The sequence below is a fragment of the Sebastes fasciatus genome, chromosome 16 (genome assembly GCF_043250625.1).
Source record: "Sebastes fasciatus isolate fSebFas1 chromosome 16, fSebFas1.pri, whole genome shotgun sequence".
NCBI classification, from domain to species: domain Eukaryota; kingdom Metazoa; phylum Chordata; class Actinopteri; order Perciformes; family Sebastidae; genus Sebastes; species Sebastes fasciatus.
This window is the reverse complement of record NC_133810.1, coordinates 13506748-13521329: the sequence shown is the minus strand read 5'-3', so window position 1 is coordinate 13521329 and position 14582 is coordinate 13506748. Positions and strand designations below refer to the sequence as shown.

The window sequence follows — 14582 nt, the reverse complement described above, 5'->3', positions numbered from 1 at the left end:
GACCATCTCCAAGCAGCTTGATGTTCCTGTGACTACAGCTGCACATATTATTCAGAAGTTTAAGGTCCATGGGACTGTAGCCAACCTCCCTGGACGTGGCCGCAAGAGGAAAATTGATGACATATTGAAGAGACGGATAATACGAATGGTAACCAAAGAGCCCAGAACAACTTCCAAAGAGATTAGAGGTGAACTCCAAGGTCAAGGTACATCAGTGTCAGATCGCACCATCCGTCACTGTTTGAGCCAAAGTGGACTTAATGGAAGACAACCGAGGAGGACACCAAATCATAAAAAAGCGAGACTGGAATTTTCCAAAATGCATATTGACAAGCCACAAAGCTTCTGGCAGAATGTCCTTTGGACAGATGAGACAAAACTGGAGCTTTTTGGCAAGTCACATCAGCTCTATGTTCACAGACGAAGAGATGAAGCATCCAAAGAAAAGAACACTGTACCTAATGTGAAACATGGAGGAGGCTCGGTTATGTTATGGGGCTGCTTTGTTGCATCTGGCATAGGGTGTCTTGAATCTGTGCAGGGTGCAATGAAATCTCAAGACTATCAAGGCATTCTGGAGCGAAATGTGCTGCCCAGTGTCAGAAAGCTTGGTCTCAGTTGCAGGTCATGGGTCCTCAAACAGGATAATGACCCAAAACACAGCTAAAAACACCCAAGAATGGCTAAGAACAAAACATTGGACTATTCTGAAGTGGCCTTCTATGAGCCCGGATCTAAATCCTATTGAACATCTGTGGAAGGAGCTGAAACATGCTGTCTGGAGAAGGCACCCTTCAAACCTGAGACAGCTGGAGCAGTTTGCTCACGAGGAGTGGGCCAACATACCTGTCGACAGGTGCAGAAGTCTCATTGAGAGTTACAGAAATCACTTGATTGCAGTGATTGCCTCAAAAGGTTGTGCAACAAAATATTAAGTTAATGTTACCATCATTTTTGTCTAGGCCAGTTTCATTAGTTTGTTTTTTTAAATGATTCTGCTGAACCATAATTCAAAAACAATATCTGATTTTCATTAGTTAATTTTCAGTGAATTTTTATTTATTATTACTTTTGTCAGTTTCAAGTTATTTCAGTGACCATTGTGGGTTTTTCTCTCTTTAACGGAACGTTACCAACAACTTTGCCTACGTCTGTATGGACAGTCATGCGAATATTTTCATCGATTGACAGCCCTGATAACAATATTTTCATGTGTCATTGAACGCAGTGTCCTGTCTGCTTTATGCTGATGATAACCTGCTCTTACACAACAAAATCCTCCCACACGCACCACATTCTTTGCAGTTATAACACTTTGACACCCGTCACAAAGCAGTCAATCTTGCTGCCTAATCAATTCTCTTCTGTATTATGAAAGTAGTGTCAGAGGAGAGAAGTCATGGGTATATTTCCACAGGATCCATGTGACTCATCAGTAGTTTTTCCACTTTTCCAAATGTCCGACTGAAGTCGTGTTAAGAAGGAAAGCCTACTTATTTGATGTTCTATATTTGTTTTTTGTTGTTGATGTTGTCACTGTCACACTTTGTGCTTTGCCGGTTAAAAAGGAAATGCTTTAACCACAATGAGAGCTTCACATTGTCTCTCTTTTCTCTTTCTTTCAGTTTCACCCTTTATCTCTTCTCATCACTTTGCTTTTCATGATGCATTTTGGGGGAAGTTTGTCAAGAAGCCCAGAGCAACATCCACGTAGCCAAAAGGACTGATTAGTGATAACGCTTTGTGTGAGCGTTTGAACACCGTGATTCATCTTCAATGCCTGAGTCAATTATGTTTCGACCACACGGCTGATCTGCTGTCATTATGTCAGGAACAGACACTCTGATGTGCAAGTGCAAGCTGCCGTCATCCGGTGGAGCCTGCAAGCAGTTCATTCAAAGGGCTTCACGCTTGCACAGGAAACCACATGAAGAGCACAAACCAAGTGGTGGCATGACTGGTGAGAAAATACAAGCAAAAAGTCTTTAGCATCTTGTTCCAACCTCTCTCTACTTTAGATGTTCTCTCTCTGTTTGTCTTCCTATGGGAAGAGACACACATTGCAGTCAGTATGGCCGTATCCTTCTGTCTGTCGAGCCCTAACACATTCCTCTCCACACCTCTTCCTGTCCTATCCCTTCCTTTCTCTCCACATCCTCCTCTCCTTGACACACCTTCTAACTCTTAAGTATCCATCCCTTGATATCATACCCCTGATCCCAATACAGAGCCCATTCTTGTCTATAATTTGCTGTCTCAAAGTTGCTGCTTGTCTGCTGTTTTTCTGCTCAACACCCACTACTGTGGTGGGTTCATGACTTTGTATGTAGAAAGTTCTGCAACATTATGCAACGTTCAACAGTTCGTATGATATCTCACGAAAAATTATTCCTCATTTTTCATGCATTTTGCTACGAATGTCCAGCAACATGTGTCAATTTCCGCTTCTTACATGCATATAGTCTTTTCAAAATAAACCTCCGTATTCACAGGAAACAACTTGGTTAGGTTTAGGCGACAAACTACTTTGTTAGGTTCAAGAAAAGGTCGACTTGCTTAGGGTTAGGCAAAAAAACAAAGTAGTTAGATTTGAGAAAAGGTCTTGGTTTGGATTAAAATAACTCCAGAAGTGGCGTAACTTAAGTACGGAATTTACGTGGCAAATAAATCAACGTTGACACCGGTCTCCTGGGCAAAAGCCTGGTGTTTTTTTACCCATCCATACACCGATCGTGTCTAGAAGGTAACAAATTGTAAATTGTGAAACTCTTGCGAGATGGTTAGGCATTGACCTTGAATGGTTAAGGCAGCGAGTCTCGCGAGAGTTTTTGCAAGTTTTCACAATTTGCGGGTTACCTTCTAGACACTACCCTATACACCCCGACCTCCGCCCTATGCAGCGTTTGATGCTCTTTATGCTTCCTGGTTCATGATTACATTCAATAGTCAAGTCAAGTCAATTTTAATTGTGAAGCCCAAAATCACAAATCACAAATTTGCCTCACGGGGCTTTACAATCTGTACAGGATACGACACCCTCTGTCCTTTATAATGCGACCCTCTCATCGGATAAGGAAAAACTCCCCACCAAAAAAAAACTTTTAACAGGGAAAAAAAGAAAAAATGGAAGAATCCTCAGGAAGAGCAACAGAGGAGGGATCCCCCTTCCAGGATGGACAGACGTGCAATAGATGTTGTGTGTACAGAGTAAAAACATAATGAAAATAAAACATAGACAATCCATATGACAAAAATTAATACATATAATGTGAACATATGTGAGAAGGTGGATCCAGGAGGATGTCAAGCAGCTTCCCGGCATTGCCAAACGGATAGATCCAGAGCAACACGACCACCTCTCCACTGCAAATAGATAAATATCTGCAAAAAATTTGCTGACAATGTCTTTCATTTGTTTTCCCTACATAATCCTTTTTTTTTGGGTCTACTTTCATGTTGCTAAAAATGACTTTGAAATTAAAAAAAAAAAAAAATTCACCATTTTTGAAAAAGAGAACAAGGCAACATTGTCTTTTGTTGTCGGTCACATAGCAACAGTGTTTCTACTACGCACTTAAACACTTCAACTACTTACAATACAGCCTCATGGGTTAAATTTGAAGGGATCGTATGACAAAAAGCCAAGCTCCAGTATGTTTCCAGCAAAGTGTTTGATTATCAGTCAAGGAAAATTACTGAGAGATGACAGTGAGAGGAAAGAAATGAGGATGTTGAGGCGGTTTGGTTGTCTTAGCGTGCCAGTGTAAGTCAGTCTCAAGGTCTTTTTTTTGTGAATTTCCTCCTCTAATCTTCTCTGTTACTTTCCACTGAATCCAATATCCAGTAAAACTGAAAAGCTTTAAAACTTATTCAGAAATAACAGACTGCCTGCCTCTGTATTGAGTGGCTTCCTCAAGTGGTGTGGGATCAATCTATAATGCAGTTACACATGAATTGTGTAGCTGAAATGTCCTGATAAGCTGTACGAAAAGATTTGTATTTTTCAGCTGCAGTATTACAACAGATTACATTTTTTCACATGAGATGTCTGTAAAGCCACATTTATTTTTTATCTTACACAATTTGTCACTGCGTTGACTGAAAAGAAATGCATTAGTAGCAGAATAAAACAACAGTAATTAATTCTCTCATTTGCAGTGATTGAACGTCTATAAGGAAAACATTCCCAGCCTCATCTGGGTTTTTGGTGCAGTTTATCTGTTCTGTTAAAACAGGCCCAAGCTTTACAGCATATATCCGGTATGTGAAACCATACTGTGCTGTTTCCTGCTCCTATACCAACCAGTCTGGCTTTCTACCCCTTATCTTTCCTGTACCAAGATCCGACAACGGCTACATGGACTGCACTTTTCTGGGATTAGGAAATTATGATGACCCAAATAAGATCATAATCGATTCAGGGTAATCAAATTTAGATATGTAGTGTATTCAAAATTGTTGCCATATTGACTGGCATCAGAGTTTTGTAGTATTTTTTGTACATTCTACCAAACTGAATTTGTTGAGCTGTAAAAAATCTGCAAGTAGCATTGTGTTTTTTTGATAGACGCCAAAAAGGTACAGTAGCTGAAAAAAAGGTTGAATACTGAAGGGAAACTGTGATGTAGAGGAGCTGTCTTCAGCCGTTAATCAGGCTTTGCTTTGTACTGCCGCACATAAAAGAAAATATGAGTGGAATGGATCTGAAAGTAATCCTTCAAAATACAGAATACCTCTTAAAATCATTTTATTCTTACTATCTCCTGCTCAGGCTCTGTCCTCCTCTACCATGTTTATGTATTCTTACAGCTTCAGCGTCACCTCAACCTGGCTGAGACAGCTGTTATGACAGATGTGATGATTAAAAAGGGTCGAACAAGGTGGCGAGAGAAATTCAGTGTCACAAGAAAATGATAGAGAACCTTATTTGAATCACTTTGCAATTGTCCTACAAGTGACTTTATTCACCGTGTTCCTCTCAAGTTACATGTGTGTGTTTGTGTGTGTGTGTGTGTGTGTGTGTGTGTGTGTGTGTAGATAGGCAAGGAGAGGCGAATGCTTCTCACAGATCAGAGTCGAGGCATGTGAGCAGAAAGATAAACACTCTTTCTGCCAGTCAGCACCTTTCCTTTCCTCTCTCCTTTTCCTCTCTCATCATCGTCACTCTCACTCTTCCTGTCTCTCCATCGCTCCACCTCTCTCATTTTCTCTCCTCCCTCATCGCTCTCTCCTCTTTCATCTCCTCTCCCGTCTCGATCATAACTCCCCCTCCACCTCCTCTCTCATCACTCTCTCGCTCTGCTTCCTTTCTTTGGTTGTCCCCACCACCCCCTCCTCTTGGGTAACTTGTTCTCTGCTGCTCATCTTTCATCTGTCCTTATTTTCCCATCTCACCCTGCACTTTCATCCCTCTTTCCCCACCTGTGTCATTTGTCCTCCCCTTTCAGTTACCATTTTACAAACAGCAGTTTTCACCTCTTCAGGATCAGCAGATGCATCAAGTGTTCTTGAAATACACCATTAAGCGTCTCACCAGCTTTGGATGTGGCTGTTTTATCTCAAGAATAATTCATTTTCATGTTCGCCTGCAGCTTCATAGATTTAAAAAAAAAACAAGCATCATTAAGTTATGTATGTAGCTAATATTTATGTCCGGGAGGATTTTAAGTGGAAAAAATTCACATAATCAAGCAGTTCCATAAAGTTGGCAAAAGAATGGTCAAAGCGGAGCTGAGATTTCCTGGATTTGTATGCCTCCACGCCGCCGACAGCCATCACTTGAGGCATTCATGTTTTTGCGTTGTCTGTCTGTCTGTTACATTCTCGTGAACGCGATATCTCAAGAACACCTTGAGAGAATATCTTCAAATTTGGGACACACGTCCACTTGGACTCAAGGATGAACTGATTAGAATTTGACGGTCAAAGGTCAAAGGTCACTGTGACCACAAAACACATTTTTGTCTATAACTCAAGAATTCGTATGCTAATTATGACTATTTAAAACAAATGTCTAACAGGATAAAATTATGAAGTGATGACATTTTGGACAGACATAGATGAAAACTGCAATGTGACTGGTTGGCGAAGGCATATAACCACAAGGCGGTAATTCTAATTTATCCCTAGAATAAGTCTGCACATCCTAAATGTCTTTATGATATAACTTAACAGCATCATTCTTTAGATGCTCTCTGTCTGCTAAAGGCCCATTTCTAACTCCACATCTTCAGTTTGTATTGTAGGTGTCCCATTAAAAAAAATGTCTCCAAGTCTAAGCTGAGATACCCCTGATGATATCATGTAATTTTGGGCTAATTCATACCTGCCATGGCTAGTTAGTTGATGGGTGATGGGTAAAATAGTAGTTCCCCTTTAACTGAGACGACAATCTTACCATTATACACATAATTGACAGCTTTTGGCACACAGCTTGTAGAAAGCTCATCATTTGTATCTTACTAGTTCTTATTTTCTCATTTTTTAGATATTTACCTCTACACTTGGAGTCAGATTCAACAAGATGCTCAAAATAGTTTAGCCTCAAGTGTAAGAATACAACACCTGGGTTAACTCTTCTCAGTTGATGGATCGTTTGGGCTATGAAACGTTGGAAAGTAGTGAAACATACCAATCGCAGTTTATGTTGTTTGGCCAGACCAACAGTCCAAAACCCCCAAATATTAAATTAACACACATGTGAAACAGAGAAAAATAGCAAATCCTCTCAACCAGAGAATGTTTGGTGTTTTTGCTTGATAAACAATTTAAATAATTAAATGATTATCAACATAGTTGTTGATTAATATTTTGTCAATGCTTGAACAATCCAAGATTTAATTTGACTGTGTCTTTAAACTCAACTGACAGTACCTAACAAACACATTTACACATTTAACCAAGGTCACTGTCTGGTGGAAATCGGACCTACGTCAGATAAAGTACTATCCTGCTATTTTACTGTACCCTGAAGACTCAGAGAATTCCTGTCTGTCCAAACACAGCTGCTCCGACAACTTTGGATTCAAACCAAAGCTTTGAAAAAACTGTCTCCACACCGAGGTTTGACCTATGTGTGAGAGAGAAGCAGCAGCGAGCCAAGAAGAGAGATGTCCAAGGTCTACTAATCTACTACAACAGCAAACTTCGGTGCCATAATGCTGATGTGCTTCAACCACAGACTGTATATAAGAAGATGTTGTTTTTTGGAGCCAGAAGTGACCACGTTTGGATGAGAGCTGGAGCTGGGGAAGAGCGAGGCTCAGCGGGGTCGGTAACCTGCAAATTGCGAAATCTGATCTGAAATCAGCAAAAGCTTGCAAAAACTCTCGAAAGCCTCGCTGCCCGACGACCTATCCTAACCTTTACTATTCGAGATCCATGCCTGAACTTAACCATCTTGCGAGAGTTTGCCCAACTCGCGACCTTGTAGACACTCTTCGGGGCGCCGTACCTTTAGCATAGCAAATGCTAAGTTACCCGCTAACGCCACGGCTAGCAAAAAACATGCTTCAAACTAAATGTAGGCTACTAACCGGAAGAAATGAACAGCCATTTCTTTAGAGTGTCTTTTATTACAACTGAACGCTGAACAACGCTGTGGTAGCGAAGCCGTGGTAGCAATCTGTCAATCACAAGGTAGCCACACCCTAAAGCATCCCCTGCTTTATCGTCTATTTGACTCTAAATGGGACCATAATTTACTAAATAAACATCATGCTGTATTGATGAAGACTGGAAACTATTGATTGAGACCATAAACTCATGTTTACAATGTTAACTGAGGTAATAAATCAAGTGTGAAGTAGGGTAATTTTCTCATAGACTTCTATACTATCAGACTTCTTTTTGCAACCAGAGGAGTCACCCCCTGCTGGCTATTAGAGATAATGCAAGTTTAAGGCACTTCCACATTGGCTTCACTTTTCAGACCCGGATGTAGCCCACTGGTTTTAACTCAGTATTTTGAATTGTACGAAAAACAACTCTCGGTTGTCCTGAGTTGAATTATTTGTCACTGTGTCTTTACAGATAAAAGTTATGTGTAATCCTCACATTGTTATCACAGTCACAAATGGCTGACTGAGATTATTTCATGTCTCCCGTGTGAAAGATGACTCCATCGGTATGGTTGAATAACACACAACAACAATGTGCTGAATGTTGGTTACGATAATCACCATCTGATATGATGATAAACACACATTAAGGGGATTTTACCATGACGTGTTGTGAGAGAGATGAAACTTTAAAAAACACAGGAATGTCTGCTCATGTGATGTATTTTGGGACAAAGTGGGAGGCAATGTATTGTAAATACGTCTATCTGAAGATCTTTGGACATGAGGTGTGGTCTATCTTTTATTTAGAGAGTGAAGAAAATGATTTATCGGCTTACTCTCATCTTCCACAGTTATAAATCTTAAGTTTTTGGGGTGTGTACTGTGACCTCTGACCTCTAGATTCTGATTTATCAATAATAAATCAAACTCTAAAGAACAGGGCCCTGACATATAAAGAGCTTGCTTATGACCCCTTAATAATGAGAGGTGAAGGTAGTAATAATACTCAGACACACACACACAGACACACACACAATGACAGTCAAGTCAAGTCAGTGACAGTGACCTCACCTTCACCGTGTCCCATTTCCTGACTGACAAATCTTTGTTACTTATACCAGGACAGAAATTTGTCTCCAAACGGGAGGAGAGTCTTCTCGATGTGGCTGTACAGTTTGTACAGAGTCGTGTCTCCACACTGCGATAAATACAAAAACTGTGGTACACACCATCCTCGGTCCGTCCAAAAGTAACGCAAGAGGGGAACCACGTTCGTCGGTCTCCGATGCTGAGGGGCGCTGACCAAGCAGCGGTATCTGACGAGTTGGGAGTGAGAATGTGTTGGTCCAGCACCAAACGGCACACAGTCAAAGTTAGCGACTAGCTGGTGAACACGGTGGAGCATTTAGCAGATATACAACCAGTTATTTCCCTCTCGATCTCCCTGCGGAGGTATTTATAGGCTGGTGTTGCACCACATTTCCTATGAAGCCTGTTACTTCCTGTCCAAGAGGATGTGACTAATTACTCCCCTCTCAGGCACCACACCATGTGTGTTTGTTTTACCTTTTGTCATTTTCTGTCTGCCCCTCCAGCCCCCAATAAGCTCTTTTATTGTACGTGTAAACACAATGATTTACCTGTTTGCACTGGAACAGCAGCGCCCTCTTCATGATAGTGCCATACTGTATTCCTGCAGCTGGTTTACTGTAACATCTTACCTGGTGGTGCATGATATTAAATGTGACATAGAGACAAGTGGAGGCTCCCAGCCAAGATATTACAGTACATGAACATCTCAAACTTAATGTGCAAATGATTTACTGATGGAGATAGTTTCACTAAATTCTCGACTCACATTTGTCTTTCTTTTTTTCACAGAAACACTCAGGTAAAGTACAGTATTTGATGGCTGCTATTATTTTTCTTCAGTTCACATGTATGCACATAAACCATATTTGCAAAAGCATATTGTCTTTAGTACTATCTTAATATCTCAACTTCCCCATCAGCTGCATCTGGTCTGACTGACAACAATGTCACTTCATCTTTCACAGACAACAGACATCCTCTCTATTTCCTCTTTTAGAACATAGATAGATAGATAGTCACTTTATTGATCCCGAGGGAAATTCAAAACACATATTACGCCTGTAATACTATACTAATGGCTTTTAAATTGTAGAAAAATCAATGATTTAAAGGTCCTCTATAGGATATCGAGAGCATTGATACAGCAGCAAATAACTATGTAAAGATATAGGACACTGGTTCCCAACCTGCCAAAGCTTCACAGGGGTCGCCAGGCCTTCTTCATTTTAAGGGATCTAAGACAACTTTTAAAATACTATACAGTTGGCCTATATGTCTGGATTTCATTCATTTCTGTGAAGAAAAATAAATGAAATTGTTATTTTTAAAGTTTGGATTATTATTTAAGATAATAACCTAAAGCAAATCTCACAGGATAAGGGCGCAGTGAAGACCTGAAGTTATATATTCACAGTCTTAATATGAAGTTAAAACAACCAAAGAGCTAATAGATCAATGGCCAAGCGTCAGGGTGAAGAAAACACTGACTTTGTAAAAATAATCAAATATGAACGATTGTTAAAAATAAAAATAAAAAAACACAATACAGAGAATTTTATTAAAAGTCCCTAAAAATAACAGGAAAACTCATCTCTGATGTAATATTCACAGAAAATAATCTGCTCAAAATTCAACCAAATCTCTCATTTAACACAAACTTCCTGCAGTTATTGCGTTCACTATTTAGGTTAATTGCACAGTTCATCAGGTGTTGTGTATGGTTATTGTTATGCATTTAATATAATATGAAATATCCATAAAGTATCTCACTTAGTCAGGGGTCCTCAGTTTACTAAATGATAGAAAAGGGGGTCCCTTATGGAAAAAGGTTGGGAACCACTGATATAGTGGAGTAATGTCTACCTGAGCAGAGAATGAAGTCGCTCTCCTTCTTTGTGTGATTTGTAATCCAAGCTTCTCCTCACCGGCTCAGCCGTCGCCATGTTGAGAGCCGTGAAGAGGCAAGAGAAGTACTCCCAATCTTGCATTTAGCACCTTTAATCACAGAAAAGATGGCTGCAGTTTTAGTGAGTATTTAGAACTCCAACGATGCCCTATGTGTGATTTTAAACTACTTGTTTCTGCAAATGTATGAACACACGCACACGCGCACACACACACACACACGCACACGCACGCACACACGCACACACACGCATACATTGTCCCAAATTGCTTTTAAATCCGCAGCCAGAATTGACAATAGGTCATTAATCACTTCTGAATGTCCCTACAGACTGGATGTGATACTCCAAGTGACTCCATATTGTTTTTCTGACCCCAGTCGACTTCCGATTGAAGGCATAAGCCAAGACCTGAGGTCTGACTCTGTGATTCTGAAAGCACATAGAGAGGCAGAAAGGCCACAGAAATCTTCCTGAAGGAATCAAACCTCTATACTGTAGCTGTTTTACAACAAAAGCCATCTCTGTTCAGAAATGCTCCACAACTTTATTCGTCATTTTCATAAATGCCGATTTCTATTCAGCAAATTTGTTGTTAAACGTTTCCCTTCTGGTGCAGAAACATCAGCAAGGAGGCGTTAGGAAGCGTCGATGGTTCGCCAGTAATTGCAGGAAGTATCCTGCACATTGTTTTAATTTACAGGGACGTGAGCCAGGACAGGCTGAAAGCAACTGTATAAACATGTTTTTGTGTTGGCGGGCTGTTGTATCCAAGGGAAAACAAATCTCACGACTATGTTGAAACTGGATTTTTTTTTTTTTTTATAAACAGAAGACTATGATGTCAGTTTGTTATTTAAAAAATGGGGATATTGTTAAAATAGTTTTTTAAATATTCTGATGGATTACAGTTCTGTATAAGGTCATTCATTGCTAATGCCAGTGACACCACTACATTACCCAGAAGGCATCTCATATAACCTGGATGGACAGTTTTGAGTAGTTCAAGTTTCCTTATCTGGTTTCTATTTTGACATTTCACTAATACGACGCAATAAAATCCCTCCACACCCTTCAGTGTTTCCATGAATGTAATATCTTAACGTGTGCTGCCACCCTTTGGTGTTTCTGTGTAGCTACAGATAAGTGGCTCATTATGGCTGACATTGCTTAACTGTGGTCTATTCAGTCATTTTGTATCTATTTATCCACCTGCCCATCTATCTATGAATCAGGGATCAATCAGATTAAAACAGCCGGAAAATTTTTTTTTTTGAAAAGTGTAACAGAAATATCTGCAATACCAGATCCAAAAAAGATTCAAATGTACAGTTTTGAAAGGAGCCTACACTGTGTTTTGTACTTTTAAACATTTAAAAGGAATAGGATCCATTGTTGTTACAAATCACTGTCAGCAAACTTTGTACCTCCTGAGCTTTTCCTACTATGAAAACACTGAGCAATAGACGTATTTTCAACATCGCCTCTATGCATTAGCTCTCCGATGCAGACCAGGATTTATTGGCTTTATATAGCCAAGTCAGGTGCAATCAATTCATCCAAATCAGAGGCCCTATATACAGTATGTTGTGTCCTCCCTTTGTTCACTCTTTCTGACCTTCAACATGATGTGTGAGTTAATTTACCACTTTAATGCTTTGATTCCCTGTTGGTTGCAGATTATCTGTTGATGATGTGATTTCTTTTTAATATTATTATATTAAGATACTGATTTTAAAACTTGACTACTACTGAAAACTCAAAAATGATAAATTGATAAATGTATGATTCTTTTTTCCTTTCCCTACATTTTGTTATTTGTTGTATATATATATATTTATACTGTGAAATATATTTTCTACAATTTTTATAATGAAAAAATGTAACATGTATACTTCTTTATAAAGTCTTTAGAATTTTTTTTCTCCATTATTCATCGTCCATGGCCAGGTTAATCTGTTAGACCTTATGAGCACAATACAGTTACGACAGTGAAAGTATTGTAGTGCTGCAAATTTCCTGACACATTTGCATTTAATCAAATAACCAAAAAGCAATTAACATGGGGTGAACCTGAGCTTTTTGGGACTGCTGGGACAGTGCCTGCTTATTGTGCCCAGATGATAATCCAGTCTTGCCACTGTCAATGAAGCTGGTATCTAAATGATAGTAAGACAATTCAAACTGAGCTGTACAACATTTTTCAGAATAACATTTGTGTGTATTTCCTTTCTCCATTAAGTCTGTAGTTATCGGAAGAGAGTTTAAACTGAATGTCATGTATAATAATATACCACGATCCGCAGGCACTTTACTGGAATGGCATCACTTTCACATTACAACAGGGATATGAGCCAATGAGTCATGGTGACTCATATTCTATTATAAAATATATCCTCTATGTTTCATCCAGCAGTCAGCAGATGTATAAAAAAACAATTTAAAACACAACTGCCAAACAGTACATCACTCATAACTGTAATGTGACCAGCTCCAAAAGCAGATTAAACCATCTCAGGGGTCCAGTCTTGTTCAGAAATGTTATTACTAGGGCTGTCAATCGATTAAAATATTTAATTGCGATTAATTGCATGATTGTCCATAGTTCACAATGAATCACAAATTAATCGCACATTTTTTATGTTTAAAATGTACCTTAAAGGGAGATTTGTGAAGTATTTAATACTCTTATCAACATGGAAGTTGGCAAATATGCATCTTTCTGCAAATGTATATTTATATTTATTATTGGAAATCAATTAACAACACAAAACAATGACACATAAGGTCCAGAAACCCTCACAGGTACTGCATTTAGCATAAAAAATATGCTCAAATCATAACATGGCAAACTGCAGCCCAACAGGCAACAACAGCTGTCAGTGTGTCAGTGTGTTGACTTGACTATGACTTGCCCCAAACTGCATGTGATTATCATAAAGTGGGCATGTCTGTAAAGGGGAGACTCGTGGGTACCCATAGAACCCATTTTCATTCACATATCTTGAGGTCAGAGGTCAAGGGACCCCTTTGAAAATGGCATTGACAGTTTTTCCTCGCCAAAATTTAGCGCAAGTTTGGAGCTTTATTTAGATTCCTTCGTGACAAGCTAGTATGTCGCGAAGCTAGTATAGTATGCAACCTCCGAAAGATCGATTGCGTTAAAGAAATTAGTGGCGTTAAAACAAAATTGCGTTAATATGTTATTAACGTGTTAACTTTGACAGCCCTAATGTTATATTATTATATATTATTATAGTATATTATTATTATTTGTATTATTATTATTATATTATAATAATAACAATATACATAGTGAAACAACTGCTAAATGACACTATGACACCAATAACTGTATGATGATTTATATTTGATAATTTCTAAGTCATTCTCTGCTGCACGGCTGCAAGTCTTACGTATATAGACATTAATTTTAGAGGGTTTTTTATCTAAATTCTCTGTGGATTATTATATAATTATTAAAGTGACACTCTATGAGATAAAAAAAAAAAATACCATATAGGATTAAAGTGTCCCACAATCAGGCCACCATTAACTGGCTATTGAGAGCCATTGACACACTTTCCTGATTGGAATATTACAGGAATATTACAGTGATACCACACAGGACTGATTAAGTACCAAATTACAAACACGTCTCACATAAAATCCCAATAGAGAGTCACCAGCAATTAGCTTGTTCCGTTCCCCCACAGGTGAAAGTGATAAAACATGTTAATATGTGCTGCTCCTCAGCTCCCTGTCCTCCTCCTCCTCCTCCTCCTCCTCTTCACCCCTCGTGCTATTGGCTGATGAATCTGGGGACCTCCAGCAGCCAATCACAGTCCACCTGGAGGTTATTAAAAAACAGAGGAGCTCCACTTGAAAGCCACTTTTTGCTGATTACTTACATCCAGTATTTGTGTTTTCATCTATAGCTCTAGTGTATGTTGTTGTGAGGCTAATGTCAAAATGTAGTGATTTTGCTATTAAATTTAGGTCATGAATTAATTATAATAAGTTA

At 39.1% G+C, this 14582-nt stretch overlaps 2 protein-coding genes across 2 annotated transcripts in view; one reads left to right on the top strand and one right to left on the bottom strand.

The window, feature by feature from the left end:
- Positions 1-14582, bottom strand: part of fgf13b (fibroblast growth factor 13b) — a 260311-nt gene that overhangs the window by 135662 nt on the left and 110067 nt on the right. The window lies entirely within an intron of this gene.
- LOC141752807 (actin-binding LIM protein 3-like) overlaps positions 12099-14582 on the top strand; it is a 60026-nt gene continuing 57542 nt past the window's right edge. Inside the window, exon 1 of the mRNA XM_074610998.1 lies at positions 12099-12190. The gene's annotated coding sequence lies outside the window, so the exon portion shown is untranslated. The remainder of the gene's footprint in view (positions 12191-14582) is intronic.